This window comes from Echiichthys vipera, assembly GCF_963691815.1.
Source record: "Echiichthys vipera genome assembly, chromosome: 4".
NCBI classification, from domain to species: domain Eukaryota; kingdom Metazoa; phylum Chordata; class Actinopteri; order Perciformes; family Trachinidae; genus Echiichthys; species Echiichthys vipera.
Window position 1 is genome coordinate 30009160 of NC_139829.1, and position 16787 is coordinate 30025946.

A 16787-nucleotide genomic window follows, 5' to 3' on the forward strand; every position below is an offset into this window, starting at 1 on the left:
AGATCACTTTACATAAGCCAGTGCTACAAGTGCAGTTTGTTTGTTTGTTTTGTGCTGTGCGGTGCAGTGCATACTTTGAGATAGTATCAGCACTTTCCTTAATCTTCTTCAATGATACAGAGTCAGAAATGAATCCTTCTTCTTGTTTACTTCAGACCACACATACATCAATCATAAAACCCATAACAGATGTAGAGCTTAGTGTAAATGACATCGGTTCTACTTATCTTGCTGTCGTACAATTAATTTTATATCTGACACAGTTGAATGACAGACAGAAGATATCTGCTGCCTAAGTAGTATATTTTAAAGGACACATGCTACTTTTCAGGTTCATACTTGTATTTTTGGTTTCTACTAGAACAGGCTTACATGCTCTAATGCATTTTTTTTTAATAAACCTGTATTCACCCTCTTTCTAAAACGCTCTGTTTTAGCGCCTGTCTCTTTAAGAACCCCTCTCGAAAAAGCCCAGCTTGCTGTGATTGATCAACAATTCTGGTTGTTGCGCATCGGTGCTCTCAGCGTCTTTGCTGTGTTATTGCAGCCAGGATGACTTTAACAGCACTGTAGCAGCACTTTCTACCTGTATATAGTATAGTTGTGATATCATAGAGTAACCTGCATTACAGTACAGTATGTGTATTTCTCTGTGTGTTGAGTATTTTGATACTTTCATAGCATTTATAAAGCACCTCGGACCTGTTTTATAATAAAATTAAGACATAGAAATCTCACTTTTTTACAATATGGGACCTTTAAAGTGACTTAAACACAAAATATCCAAATAAACAAAGAAAGCCAGTTAATTAAAAGGTTTTCCTGACCTAATTAGTCACGTATGTGTGCTGTCACTCTTCTTTGTTGTGTAACCGAGACAAACACTGCTACAGTGACACTCACTATTGTTGCATTTCTTAGCTTTTAACCACTCCATTAGGCCCAGATAACCTCCGCCTGGTGGATCCTAGCATCTTCAAACCGCGTGACCCCGCCCTTGACCTTTGACCCGACCCCCTCCGCCCTCGGCCCAAGAAGGGACTGCTGGGAAGAAGTGGGTGCTCTCCCAGTGCCTCGGAGGAAGCTAGAGTTACTGGAGCATGTGGATTCATTAACAAATATCTGTCTGTTTGCTGCAGTAATGAGTAAGGCAGCAATTTAAAGTTGAGTGAACAGCCGCCTGGAATCCAAACTAGCGGGGCAGGCTGCTGGTGTCAATCAAAAGTCGAGGTTCACCAGCAGGGCACCTCCAGTCTACCTGCTTCCATCACCACTGGTATCCATACTTATATAGTCATGGGTGAGTGTGCTCCACATAGGCCAGAGACACAGTGGAGTGATACGCCTTCACAGATGAATGAAGGAGGGGAGACCCACGAGGCTCTTACACCCCCTTCTGGCCTGGGATTGCAACATCAGGGCTTTTGTAATAGTACATTCAAAAACAGTATTACCTAGTTAAAGTTGCAAAGTTTTTTATGTCAGGCCACACACACACCCTGCAGAGCAGTTTGGACCCAGTTGTCTTTAGATCTCAGCACTTTGTGCAGTAACCTGTTGTGATGCGTGACTATACGGTGCCTGGATGCATAATTAAACTCAGATTGTGCTGCAATAGACTTTATTGCACTGCATTCTGTCTTCACACTGGGATCACGCGGAGCAGTGGTTTCCAACTTTGGACCAAGTAGAGTATTTTATTTAGTTAGTTATTGTGAATACTTTTTAAAGGCCTGAAAATATTAAAATATCCACTCATTTAAAACAAGAACGCAAACAGTAGCGCTGTGTTTGTTTTGTGCTTTGCTTTCCTGTCAATGAGGATGCTCAGTACTAAATAATGAGGTCTTATTAATGATTATGCAATATCTCGTAATTATGAGATATTACATTTTAATTAAGGGTTATCTAGAGATATTCAGTCATGTAAAGTCTGTATCTTGCTTCTGAATTGAATCTACACACACACACACGCACGCACGCACGCACGCACACACACACACACACACACACACACACACACACGCGCACTCCTCATACTAACACAATATATATAAATATACTTATGTGACCCCTAAGAATTATCTTGCAACCCCCAGTTATAATTCTCAGATGCAAACTCATGTATTTGCTGTGTGTTATTGTTTGGATGGAACAAAATGCAAGATTTCTTGTATTTAATGAATGATAATGACAGAATCTGTAAACCAAAGCCAATGTTGTTTTGCCCCAGTGTGACTACCTACTAACGCAGTGAAACTGGGGCAAATACTTAACCAAAAGTCAAGTTAATCAGTTCTTATTCACACTGCGTTTACAACTGAAAGATCTAATCAACTTCATCTCCTTATGTTTATAACGCTTTACATATGATCAGACATCGTGCATAGTATAATCCTGAATTATGTTGTAGAACAGCTGTATTCCATGTTGCAGTGTTACAATAGTGTTGTTCTGCAGTGATGTGAAACCTGTTCGGTCTGTCAGCTGAGCTCGGGATCGGAAGCCAGAACATTTCATCTCGGCACTGACAGACGGACGAGCAGACAGATGGACAGACTGATGGAGGGACTGATGGAGGGACTGATTGAGGGGCTGATGGAGCGCGATGGCCAATGAACCATTGAGCCAAACTAGCCCTGCTTTACAAATCCACCGATGCATGCTGGTGCGGATCTGGACCCATGCTAGCTTGTCTGATTCTGTTTGCATGTAGATTTGTGTTTGAATTACGCATGATTATGCATCAATGTGTGAGTACATATTTTTGCCCGATTGCATTTATGTGTGCTTTTTTCCAAATAAATGTTCATGTGTATTTGAGTCTGCAAATGCAATCATATCTGGGGGCGGCAGTAGCTCAGTCCATAGGTGACTCGGCTCGGAACCGGAGGATCGCCGATCCATTGGCAGCCCCCTCGCTCTGACATCTCTCCATTAATTGCATGTATATAGGTCCTGTTTGTGCATGTGTGTGTGTAACCTGTATAATAACAGAGTGAAAATATTGAATTTCCCCTTGAGGGATTAATAAAGCAATTCTTCTTTCTTCTTCTTCTATCTCTGTTCATATCTCTCTGTCTGTGTGGCTGCTGGCCTGTGTGTGTGTGTGTGTGTGTGTGTGTGTGTATCTGTGTGTGTGTGTGTGTGTGTGTGTGTGTGTGTGTGTGTGTGTGTGAGTGTAGATGTGCTGGTGTATCTGATCAAAACCCTGTTATGCCTGGGGGAGTCTAGCATCCCCACACAGCCTTAGAGTTGGAGCAACAGCCTTTGCAGAATAAGTGAAAACAGCTAAGGGCAACAAGTGTTTCGATCAGGCAAACAGATAGCAGCTGTGAACACGGACTCTGACTCACAGCTTCCTATCAGATAAACTGGACATGTGGTGCTAGCAGGGAGGGGAATGGATTTCTATGGTTTATTGAGCAGAACAGTTTGGCTTAGACAGACACGAGTGTTAGTGTTCCCATAATCTGATGTAATAGATATTAAGCGAATAGTTTGAGGCATACTTTGTGTGAAATTAGTTCATTTTGCACAGTTTGTCTGTGGAAAGACCATTACCTCAGTTAAACCTGCTTAAGGTATTCACACGTTCATTTTAAAGTTTCTTTCTTCTGTTTAAAACGTTTGGAAAAAAGATAATTTTTCATGCACGAGGCTCAGTAAAACCTTTAAAAATGCATGCAAATGCTTAAAAAAAAAAAAGATCATGTGGATTGTCCCTTTGAAGTTGCTGTTGCTGTGCTGATATGCTGTTTCATCTTATTGGGTTGCCTATTAAGAAACTTTTCAAAGATGTATATGCCACTCTAACAGAGCTGCCACAGCCAATCAAACCCACGCATGGGGAATTTAGATTCCTATCTGCCTGGATGTGGTTGGATTGTGAAAGAAATATGTGCTAAAACAGGGAGAACAACCACAGTTGTCGCAGTGAAATTGGATTTATAGTCGGCATAAGACGTTAACTGCAGTTTTTGACGTATGGCATTCTCCTGATGATAGCAGAAACTTTGGTATTCTTCAGTCTAGGCCGTATTTCCTTATGATTTTTTGTCTATGTGACTTATGGGGACAATTTTAAAAGAAATTGCTCCAGTGTTGAGCGAGATTTCTTTCAGCTGGCAGCGTCAAAACAGTCTGCAATAAAAATAGTAGTGGTAATATATGCAATTATGCACCATGATGTACATTGAACAAGCTTGTTTTTGCCACTGAAAGGCTCAGGTTGTTATTATAATTGTCTGACTACATTAAGGAAAGGACCCTACAGAGAAATAAAACATTTTCTTTACTTTTACTTGATCCAGTCTATTTGTTATTGAGATCTCACTCAAGGAAAAGTCCCTTATCTATATGTCATGGCATTAAAAATGTTTTAGATTACACCAGGCTATGCTTTCTGTACTCCAGCAGAACAAACTCCTACCGGCTATCCCCTCTCCAATGCCCTCTCACTCTTTCCACTGCTACAGCAATAAGTGCTTTAATTATATTTCCTGCAGTAATTCTTATTTAACTTGAAGAATGCTGGTATGCTACGCACATACATATTTAACTGGAATTACAACCGTACATCATGATAACTTCCATTTCGCTTTGTTTAATGTTGATATTGTGTTTTCATTTTTTGTTCACGGTGAGCAGGTCTGCAGTTGGGCCGGATGTGGCAAAGTGTCCTTGGGTAAGACACTGAACCCTGAATTGCCCTTGGTGTGTAAATGTGGTGTGAATGGTTAGATTCCATCAGATGGTATGTAGATGTCCACTGCCATCACTCAGTGTGTTTACATGCAGGTTAAAAAACCTGTTTATATTCGGGTTAAGGGCATACCCCAGGTTTCTTAAACACCATGTAAACACCATACCCCGGGTAAAATCGGGGTTCTCATACCCCGGTTAACAGACCTAGAGAACTACTTCAGTTCCCTTTTTATTCGCGCATGTAAACAGAGTTCTCAGATTATCATCAGGGTTCTTGTCTGCGCATGCTCCCCACTCTGCAGCAGTGGCTTTTGTAACTGTACAATAATAATAGAGTGTTCCCTTTACAGCAAGGGAGGTCTTCGCAACGGCAAGTAACATCACTACCAAGAAGACCCGTTTCAGTCTTAATTCTGTCCAAAAATCGTCCGTTTGTGATTTTGACAAAGGTGAACTGGAAAAGAAAAGCTGTAATCAGACCAGCTGTATGTGAGCGGAGCGCCACCTACTGTACCCGAGGTCTGGTTACTCCGTCATTTTCCCATTCAACCCCTGCTCATGTATACGAGGGGAACTTGAATAAACCGATCATTCCCTAAACCAGGGTAAGGCCATTTTCGGGTTACTGATGTGCATGTTAACGCACTTAGTGTGAATGTCTGTGTGAGGGGGTGAATGTGACAAGTAGTGTGAAAGCACCTTGAGTAGTCAGAACACTCGAAAGGCGCTACAGTATATAAGTACATGCAATTATTTCTTAAAGGCTATAATTTATTACAGCATTACAAATGAGATAATGGTTTCCTTTAGGGGTCCGTAGCTAAGCTTTATCCTCTTAACACAAATCAAGCTAGGGGAAAGAGCAATTAAGCCACTTGATGCTCATTCATTTTTATAAAGTGAAAGTTTTTAGACTCTCAGTACTTTACTGCTGTTGGCAACAGTCTGGCAATGCTATTATTAAAGTAAATACTTTGAAACATGAATATATTTCACTGTGAAGGACATTGTTTTGCCCTTTTCATATGTTTTTTTTCCAATGATTGTATGTTCAAACCTTGGAAATGTAACCTCACTTGGTTTAAAAGCTCAGGGTCATATCTTTATGAGCTATTATCACGTGGCGGGTCAGAACAGTTCCTTGTGGCACATCAAATAGATCATCCGGTAATGCTTTATGGAAGGCTTGTTGTGTTGCCGGTGTCGCTGTGCTGAATGGTTACCGTCACAAAAGGATACACACTCTGCATCAATCATGCACGGTGAGTCACGGTGCAGTTCAGCCAAAGCAAACCAAATATTTCATCTGCAATGTAAAACACGCTCACAGCCATAAACAGGCTTCAGGCCGTGGCCTAAAAACATATTTTAACCATAGCTGTAAGCTTTCTCTCTCTCTCTCTCTCTCTCTCTCTCTCTCTCTCTCTCTCTCTCTCTCTCTCTCTCCCTCCTTCTGTCGCCTAGTGAGCATTTATTTATGTAGATTGGATAGAGTGGCGTATAATTATTCCGACTTTGCCAATGTGTTTTTTTTTTATTTAGTCTTCATTTCCTTTCCTCTGCGGGGCTGAATATTGTCCTTGGATGAATGGATACAAGGAGCTCCATCTATCTTTAGACACACACATCGGCCACTTACATGTATCTGATTACAGGTTTTAAGTGTTTGAAAGTTCCTTTACAGTAAAAAGTCCTGAGGGGTGACTTTAACAGTGTGTTGAGTGTGTATTCCAAATATTAATTACAGCCCTCAGATTTAAATTTCATCCCTTTGGATTGTAATGAAGTCACTGTGTATGTGTGTGTTGATATTTATAACGGCTTGTGCATGCGTTTGTGTTGCAGAACATTGAACTTTGTTGTCCTTTTTTAAATACAAATGTGTGCATCAGCTGCATTGACAATCTGAACACGCCTGTATGTGTGTGTGCATGTGTATTTTCCCCTCTTGCCTTTATATAAGAGCAGTGCCACTGAGCTGTTTATTGGCTCAAGGTTTCTGCAGCGGTAATGATGCATGGAGAATGAAGTGGGCTGAACTGGAGACTGGGAGGCCTGCACACCCTGGCCTTTCTAAAGTAACTTATTTAACCCAAGCAAAACGCCTAAAGGCTGCCAAGGAAACTCGGTATATGTCTGTGTCTGAGTGTGTGAAGGAGATTTTTTTTTATCCTTAAATGTCAAAACGTGCATAATTCTAGTTGACCTTCAATCATGTGTAAAGAGTAGAGTGTAGAGAGTTTAATTCAGTGGCTTCAGCAGCTAAATTAAAACTGAACATGCATTAAACACACAGAGGGAGTGAAAACATCATGTTGGTACTATGCACTTGTAGCATCACAGGCTTTGGACAATGTCGTGACCTTTATAGAGCAGTGAAGTGTGGGAGGAAAAATGCATCGTTGATGATGTTATGATATTTCACCAGTGTCTGCTTGTGAGTCCCCACCACCCATCAGAGGTTATGGCCTTATTGTGAAATTGCTGAACAGTTCAGCTGGTTATATTTTGCCTCTCAGGATTCTCAATTCGAGGATTTTGCGAGGGCCTGGGGGGCTAAAAGTATCGGAAGGAGAAAAAAAAGAAAAAGAAAAGTTGGAAAAAATCAACAATTTTCTGTAACCTACCAAAGCTTTAAGCCCGGGGGAGTTTTTTGTAGCAGCCTTACACAGCCTTGCAGCTGGAGCAGATTCATCAGTGGACCTCTCGGTGGGTCCGTGTTAGAAATCACTGGTCCTGCATACAATAACAGTACTGACCTCTAAAAGAAGTTATTTTATTATTATCTAGTGATGGGAAACCAATATGTGCATGTGCAGGCTAGTTTTTTTAATTGAAGGCTGACACCAATATTAATCAACCGAAGGTTAAAAATGGCCGACATTGTGTGATGTGCTGCAGTTGATTGAGAACTTTATCTGTAACAACATCTGAGGCAGTGTTAACAGCTTACTGATGAGACAAGCTCCGTCCTTCATCAGCAACAACATCCCCTACCAAAGAAAAAAGAAGTCATCATTTGTCTCAGGGAAGGTGTGTGTGTGTGTGTGTTTGTGTGTGTGTGTGTGTGTGTGTGTGTGTGTGTGTGTGTGTGGTGTGTGTGTGTGTGTGTGTGTGTGTGACTTGTTTGTCAGAGGACAGGGCAAATGGCCTGTGATGTTGTGGGACACACAGGTGTGTCAGAGTTGAAAGCAGAGAGTGTCCGAGTCCATGGCGTGGGGCCCCTGATACGGTGATGAAATGTGGCCTCGTTTAGCACAGCTAAGGGCCTGACATCAGAGAGGGTGATGACAGTAACAGTTAGGAGGGTCAGCTGCACTTCAGCTAAAACAAGACTAGAGAGAGAGACAGGGAGAAATGAATAAATATGGCAAAGTTACAGCACCCATTCCAAATACTTTATTACCTATGAAATTAAAATGAATCAGCATCACCATGATCAGCATGGTGGAGGGTTTTATCTCACTGCAGCTGCTCAAATTGGTCTTTGAGGGTTGTAAAATGTTCTCTGTAAATCTGTGCCGTATGTTCTAACCGTGTAATTCAACATTTGCGACCAGCGAGTCCTCCTTCCTTAAAGACTACATAGGTTGTCGGTCATTGCCTTCCAAACTGTGTGTGTTTTACTGACCCGGTGCTTTAAAGTGGTAACTGATAGTTTTCCACACCACTAGCATTCCCAAGTGGCATTGTTTCTGCCGCTGACGCAAAGACAACCAGAAAGGGATCGCTTTATGTTTTTTAAGTTACCAATACACAAGACACACTGAATTTCCAAACAACCATTCCTTGGGTCCATTGATTTTCATATGAACAAGTAGATCGAGCTAGTCAGGCTGGCAATATCCAGTCACTGGATTGATCTGTTACTTGTTCATATTGTTAGTAACATAGCTGCTGCTAGCAGCCTGGAGAATTTGAATCAGACACCCCGATCTCAGTGCTCTGATAAAGGTTCTGATAAATGAAACACTTGGTATGATAAAAGCAGAGTAAGAGTATAAAAGGTAGGCTGGTTTTGTTACTTACTGGTCTATCTTAGTAGGGGTGTTATCACTCTTTCTCTCCATCTGTCTGCTGAAGTTTGGTTGTTCCATTGTTTGCAAGTCCCCCTACCTGATGATAGCTACTGTTGTTGAGTTGTAAGCTGTTTTTGTTGACTTGCCTCTTGGCGAAAAGCGCTCCGGTAAGCAGTGATAGGGTGTAATGCTATATCGATAGGGCTTTTGTGAAAGGTAATAACAAAGTAGTGAACCTTTGTTGCTGTTGACAATGTGCAAAGGGAAATGTTTTCAGACTACAGAGCCTCCGTGTGATCATTTTATTATCATCACAACTCGAGTGCTTTTCTGTTCCTTTGTGCCGTAAAGCCGGTCGTCCTTTTGATGGGAGTTTGTTTACGGGGACAGTGAAACGCCAGTGGTGTCATGATTCTAGAGCTTTTACATTGTGTTAATGTGCAATCAACACTCGATGCGTAATTCAATTCAATTCGATTCAATTTTATTTATAGTGCCAAATCATAGCAAAAGTTATCTCATGACACTTTACAGAGTAGGTATAGACCACACTCTGTGACTTATTTATGATTTACATAGACCCAACAATTCCCCCGTAGAGTACGGTGTAAACGAAAACCTTCCCTATAACAGACAGGAACGTCAGACAGACCCAGCTCTGTGGAGGACGGACATCTGTCTTGACATAATCATCTTAAAAATAACAACATTGCTAAGGGCTCGTAAGCCCTAGCTGTAAGCTTTATCAAAAAGGAAAGTTTTAAGTTTACTCTTAAATATGGGGACAGTGTCTGTATTCTGAATAACACTTGGGAGTTGGTTCCACAGGAGAGGAGCTTGGTAGCTGAAGGCTCTTCCTCCCATTCTACTTTTGGAGACTCTAGGAACGACGAGTAGCCCTGCATTCTCAGAGCGCAGCGATCTAGTCGGGTGATACGGTACTACGAGCTCTTTAAGATACGACGGAGCCTGACCAATAAGGGCTTTGTACGTAAGGAGAAGGATTTTAAAATCAATTTTAGATTTTACAGGTAGCCCTTGCAAAGAAGCAAATACAGGAGAATTACGTTCTCTTCGATTTGTTTTAGTCAGTACACGAGCTGCGATGTGATAAATAATATAAATAATGACAAGTTAAAACAGAAAAACTGTTCCCTGAGGGGAGGAAACCCATCACTGTGGTGCACTTGCCGCACACTTGAAGAGAACTGACTTGGAATTTAATTGGGTTTAAAAAAAACACAGAGTGTAAATAATATACAAATAATAAAATCACACAGAAGTGCAAATTTATGGAAAGCAGACTTGATTACAGGTTACTGATGTAATGGCTTGCAACTATGCTGAAGCTTTTTCATCACCTTTCTTCATCATCTTTAAAAAATGAGGAGCACAAAAGACGGCCCACATGTAACGGGCTTAAAGGCCTACCTGAGGTAATGCTGAACTTTCTACACCTAAAAATATGTTTTGTATTTTTCCCAAATAACAAACTTCATTGGTAGCTGCAATACTGTATTCTTCTTTCTCCCTGTATAAAATGTTTGAAATAGCAGGGGTTGTATTATTCAGTTGTATATTCAAGGACTGCACAATTACATATTAATAGCATCAGGTATTGTTAACGTTATCAGGCGAGTAAGTTTCTCTCTGTCTTTATGAGCTAATCAGCCCTAAAAATGTAATGGGAGTTGCCGCGACACGTGAAACATGATTTACTTTCACACAGAGAGAAAAACAAATCCTTGCGGAAAACAAGTGGAAAGCATCTATCAATGTCTTGAATGCCGTCAGGGACCAGGGACGGAAAAAAGAGCCTGAAATGATCAGGATAGTTTTATATTCTGGCTGCCAGAGAATAAGTGAATAAATTACCCAAATTAATTTTTGATGAGGATTGAGGATTTGGTGCAACAGCATCACAAAGGAAAAGTTCCAGGAAGAATCTGAATTTTAGCCTAAACTTTTCAATCTGACTGGATTGTTTTTGAAAGGATGATGTCCCTGGCGTTTTGGTAATCGTGGTCATTTGTTACATTTGTCTTTATTGTTCCCTGTTGCGTGTTTTTTCATCATAGACCATCAAATAATTGCAACAGACATACATGATTTCTTTTCATTGTGAAATGTTAATGTCATCTATCGCATGAACACTATCAAATATCCCACGTTTCAAATTTGATGATTAACACAGATACAATTTCTAGTGTATAATGATAATCAACTTTCCACAGTGTATGTCTCATATTGTCCATGCTTCATCTTGTCCATGCCTTTATTACCAGTAGGTTAGACTACTGTAATAGTCTCCTTGCAGGTCTTCCCAAAAAAACTGTCAGGCAGCTACAGCTTGTTCAGAACGCTGCTGCTAGAGTTCTGACAAAGACCAGAAAATGTGAGCACATTACACCAATTCTTAAATCATTACACTGGCTTCCTGTACGTCAGAGAATTGATTTCAAAATCCTCCTGCTCACATATAAATCACTTCATGGTCTAGGGCCGAGGTATATCACTGATATGCTCCCACTACATAAGCCTTCTAGATCACTAAGATCCTCTGAGACCAATCTGTCTGTGGTTCGCAGAGTAAGCTCAAATCAAGGGAAAGCATCTTTCAGTCATTATGCAACAAACAGCTGGAATCAACTTCCTGAAGATGTGAGACTTTCACCCACTCTGACCACTTTTAAAACTAGATAGAACACTTTTATGTTCACCTTAGCTTTCTGCTAAATCTTTGCACTTTTAACGTCCGCACTGTTTTTATTATTGTCTATGTTTTTATTCTCTTTGTCTTTCTGTAATGCATTTTAATTCATGACATGTTGTGCTGTGAAGCACTTTGAGTCTGCCCTGTGTATGAAAAGTGCTATACAAATAAAGTTGCCTTGCCATATGTCTTGTTATTAATAATCTGTCCAAAGCATTTCTGATAAACCTTTGTAATTGGTTTGGATCTTCTGTACAGTCCCTCTCCACTCAGAAAAAGTGTTTTTCTTCTGTTTCTGTCCTCTAAATTGTTTGCCTTTGACAATAGTGACTTTATTTCAGAGAACAGTTTGTCACTAGAGAGGTGTTTTCACATTCCTCTCCTGAAGGAGGAGATATCTGTGCACTTCTCTGAAATTTGAAATTCAAGCATATCCCAGGCAGCTTTAGTTGGTGCGTCACTAATCCGTAAACCATTGACTGTGTAATATATGAAACACTATGTGACGGGGGAACAACTTCTACGACACCGGCAGAGAAACCTGAAACCTCCAGTGGACTGTCAGTACAGGGAGAAAGCAAACTGCCATCATAGCTGTCAGCCACTGGCAGTTACAAGCTAACAAGCTAACAAACAACATAAATGAATAAAAGATGCTAACTACACTTTCCATTTAGATATTACATTACATTACATAACATTTCAATTAGCTGACACTTTTGTCCAAAGCAATTTTCAATAAGTGCATTCAACAATTAGGGTACAAACCAGAAGCGCAAGTTATTAAGTAAGTGCAGCAGCTGCAAATAAGCCGATCTACAGAGTGCTACATATAAGTGCCTTTTCATTTATTCATTTTCTATTCATCTTCTTAGCCCAGGTGCAGTCAAAAGAGATGCATTTTTAGCCCGCAGCGGAAGATTTGTAGATTTTCTGCCTTCCGTGAAGGGAGTGGAGGGACGGTGTAGTGTGGGGGAACTTTGAAGGTAGGTTGAAGACCAGTCGAGCCGCTGCAGTCTGGATGAGCTGCAGGGATCGGATGGCATGGGCAGGGAGACCAGCCATGAGGGAGTTACAGTAGTCAAGACGTGAGATGACAAGAGCATGGACCAGAACTGGTGCCTTCTGGGTCAGAAGAGAACTTATCCTCCTGGTGTTGTGCAACATATATCAGCATGATCCGGTTGTTGTAGCAATGTTCGTGGTAAGGGAGAGCTGGTCGGCAAGTGGCACGGCCAGGTTCCTTGCAGTCTGGGTGATATGTCTGCTAGTCGCTGATTTTAATGCACAACGTTCCTCATCCGAGCTTGGGTCTGACTGATGCAGGTTGAGGATGGCGAAACTAGAACTTAGTTGCAGATTGCTAATGTTAGCTCCATTGGCAGGTAGCAGCAGGAGTTGCACCTGCAATACCGTGATCCACCCAAGGGGCTTCGCTGCCCCACCACCTCCTGTCTGAAGCTAGCTTAAACATGTAGGCCTATGGCTGATTCTCTGATGTGTTTAGTCATCCTGATAAACCGTTTGTGCCCTTCTATTGACACCTTGGTACTGCTTGTCAACCTCTGGTAGAAGCTAGAACACAGTTACCGAAGAGTCTCAAGCTACCACGAAAAAACACACAGAAGTAGCGAGCAGAGGAGGGTGAGGCCACATGCAAAATTCATCAATGAGGGAGAAACAGTAAGTGTGCTTCCAGCTCCTGAGTTTTTTTTTTACTTTCTACAAAAAAATTAATCATAGCAAAGTCGTTTTTAAATACTTTAACATGTGTCTGGAGTGGGACATCATTTTGTGTTTGCTAAACATGATCTTGGTGCACATTCATGCGAGTAGAGCCGAACTGTGAGTTTTCTCTCTAAAGCAGAACAGACCCTTATGGATGCTCCAGCGACAGTGAATTCTCCAACATTCACTCGAGGCAACAGGGTGGCAAGGTCATTCTTCCTGCTTGGGTAGGCACATGCACGTGCACACACTCACACACAGGTGCTCATTGTTCAGTCAGGCTGCTATCAACCTTCACGCCCGGGGCTATGAATCCATCGGAGGGAGAGAGAGAGAGACTGAAAGTCAGAGAGGGCTCTTTAAAGTAAACAGGGGTGATCAGGTCTCCTTTCCTGGTCAGATTTATTGGACTGGCAGTCGACCCCAACTGTCCAATGCATGAGTGGTTCAGGTGATGGGCCAGGATGGTGGTGCCGTGTCTGTGTGAGTTGGGGGGGTCAGTGACGCCAGTGACTCATGAAAATGTTAATTGCCTGGTAGTGGCCAGCGACAGGTCAACTAGAGGTCACTGGGATAGACAGCAGGTCACTACGAAACATCAGTGTCTCATCGCAGGACATTAACTAACAAAATACAATGGTTTATGACATTATCCTTTATTTGACAAGACACTGATAGATTAGCCTATATTATCGGGCATAAAGTGTCACAGAGACTTAGACGTACAGTAGGTAACTAAACAAAGAGGGAGAGATATGGAGTGCGTTTGAGATGTTGTTCTCTAGTCTAAGGATTTACCAGACTCTACAGGAGACTGCAGCCATGTTAGCAAGCCTGTGAGGCTGTACTTCGGCACAGCGATGGGTGGAGTCAAATGCTCATGTTATTATGCTAATATCCCCACAATGACAATACTAAAATAGCCTACTGATGTTAGAAGGTACAATGTTTACCATGTTTACAATCTTGGTTTATCGTGTTAGCCTGGTAATCACCATTAAACAAAGCACACCTGATGATGATAGAAACGTCATTAGCTTTGAAAATTTGATGACAGACCAAATTATACCATGGCCTTGGTTAAATGTCGATTCTGATTTGGCTGTAGGGTGTACAGTAAGGGTTAATGCCCTATGACATTAAAGGCGTGTCCTATTTTCTTGAGGAGTGAATGTTTCCATTGTATAAGAACTTAATTTGATGGTAATAGTTGTTGCAGGTATTACTGAAACCCTCAGGTGTTACCAGGGAAATCGTGAAAAAGCGCATTAAAAAACAACAGCCTGAATTTTTTTTCTTTGTTAATTGACTATGGCATGAGGAGAATAACGCTCTTCGAGGAGTCCATAATCAGCATTTAATAATCAAAATAAAGCTTTGACCTGATGATTGAGGCGGATGAACAGTCAAAATATCACTAGAGTTATTACAATTCATCCTGACTGACTCAAAATGATCAACAGACCAACAGACGGACATTGCCATCCTTTAAACCATGTTGCGAGCTGTTACATGGCTTAAAAACTACTAAGTCAAAACAAAGTCAATAGGCTGGCATGCACATTGACAGCGTCTGTATTTCTTTATCCCTCTTTTATGCACCAGATGTGATTTCTCCACAGGAACATAATTGAATTCCAGTTAGCTGCATCAAAGAGTTTACCCTCCACCCAGCTGAGGCATGGACCATGTTTCAGTGACAGGCAAATTGATTGCGCGATAGGAGGGAATGATCTGTGTGAGGGAGGGGGTGGACGCTGTGATTAAGTCCGAGACATTGCGAGGGCACCGCAATCAAATCTGAGATTCCTATCAGATAATAAGCTGGATACTTTTAGGGAGTCTGTCTCTCTGCATCTCTATTTCCCTCTCTAGTTCGACAATGCCACTCCTCTCCCAGAGTGGATTTCTGATTACTGCATCAACACGAGGACAGGAGGAGTGGAGCGATAATCAAAATATTTGATATTCACAGTAGCCATCATTGAAAACAGCACACAAACAGCATGCATGGGACTCAGAGGGCCTACGGCTTTGGGGGTTCAAATTGTTTCGATCCAGATGAGTTTTACAAGGTTAAGGTTTCAACTAAATATGTTGATATTTTTGAAAATGATATACTGTATAATCAAGCCTAAAAATGACACAGGTATGAAGGAATTTATGTAAACAAGCAGGAGGTCAGCCTGGAGGTAGAAAGTGATATACAGAAAAATAAACTCATCCTTCAATTGTGTTCATCCTCCATATCAATCTTAGGCTGGCTGAGGCGCTGTTACCCAAAAGCCCACACATGCACACCCACCCAGACGCATAAAAATACTTAGTGGCCAGATGCAAACATATTGGACATACACAGACCCACAGCATAGCGCTTACTGTTATTTACTGCATCCCAGTGACAGGCTGTTTGCCTAAGAACTAGACCTTGTTAACCCTGAGCCAGTAAATTTTGAAATCATGTTGCCTTTGCTTCCTCTGGGTCAGCTCAGTGTTGGCCTGCAGTATAGTCCTTGCCAAAGATTCTCTCAAAGTTATTCTCTTCTTAATCTGTCAACTTTAAATTCACAATGAACCGTCTTGCACTGCTGAATGATGCATGGTGTATTTTAGGTGGAAGGCTCAAGAACTCAACAATATCTGCAGAGCCAATTTGTCTATGGTGCAGGTGCAAAAGGAGAAGTAAAAAAACACTTCAACACAAAGTAAATGTTCAAGGGATTGAACAGAATTTGGTGCTATGGCTTGGACTTTGTCCTCAATGTTGTTTACTTGACATTGTTGATTTAATAACGTTATTCCAAAGATACCAGCGTCAGCTAAATACCTGAAATGCAATGTGTACATGTCATGTAGAAGACGCATTACAATACATCTTGATTTAATGCTTGCTGAGTTCTCATGTTTGGACTATCATCAGGACATGCCATACCAGATGCTCTGCTAATGGCCTTAAACTAAAAGCTCAGCAGTAAAATAAGACGTATTACAATGCAGCCGTTCAGAGTTCAGAGCTTTTTAACTGACATTCTTCAACAGAGGAGATCCATTGACATTATGAACGTTGTGGTTGATATGGCTCTTTGAACTTTCAGTCACAGGAGGCTCTTTTAACTTATAATTGTATACAGCTTTTAGATTGAAGTATGTATAAATATATATGTATGTTGATTTTTAACTGTGGTTCACAAAGCTACTTGTTATTATAGTGGGTTGCTTGTAACAATGAACCCACAGATCACCCAACTCCGTAGTTCCCCTCATTTCGTATCATTTTACTTCCATCTGATCATTATTATTATTAAAACAAAACATTTGAAGTTTTAATCAGTGTTGCAATAAGCTACAATAATCATAGAATCGAAGGTGTAAATTAATAGTTTTAGCTGTAACTGTTCCTTTTTCCACATTTCCGTGTATAAAAATGAACTTAAAATGTTAAGATTTGAGCATTGTGCAGCTCACAGTATTCACAATTTCAATCCAAACATCTGAACTGGCCTTAAAATTGTCACATCCTGTTGTGTGACTTATAGTGGGCTTGTCACTTGGATTTAATTCAGTGCAACTGAGGTGGAACAATGTAAACTCTCAGTGTGTGGTTATTGATGATAGATAGG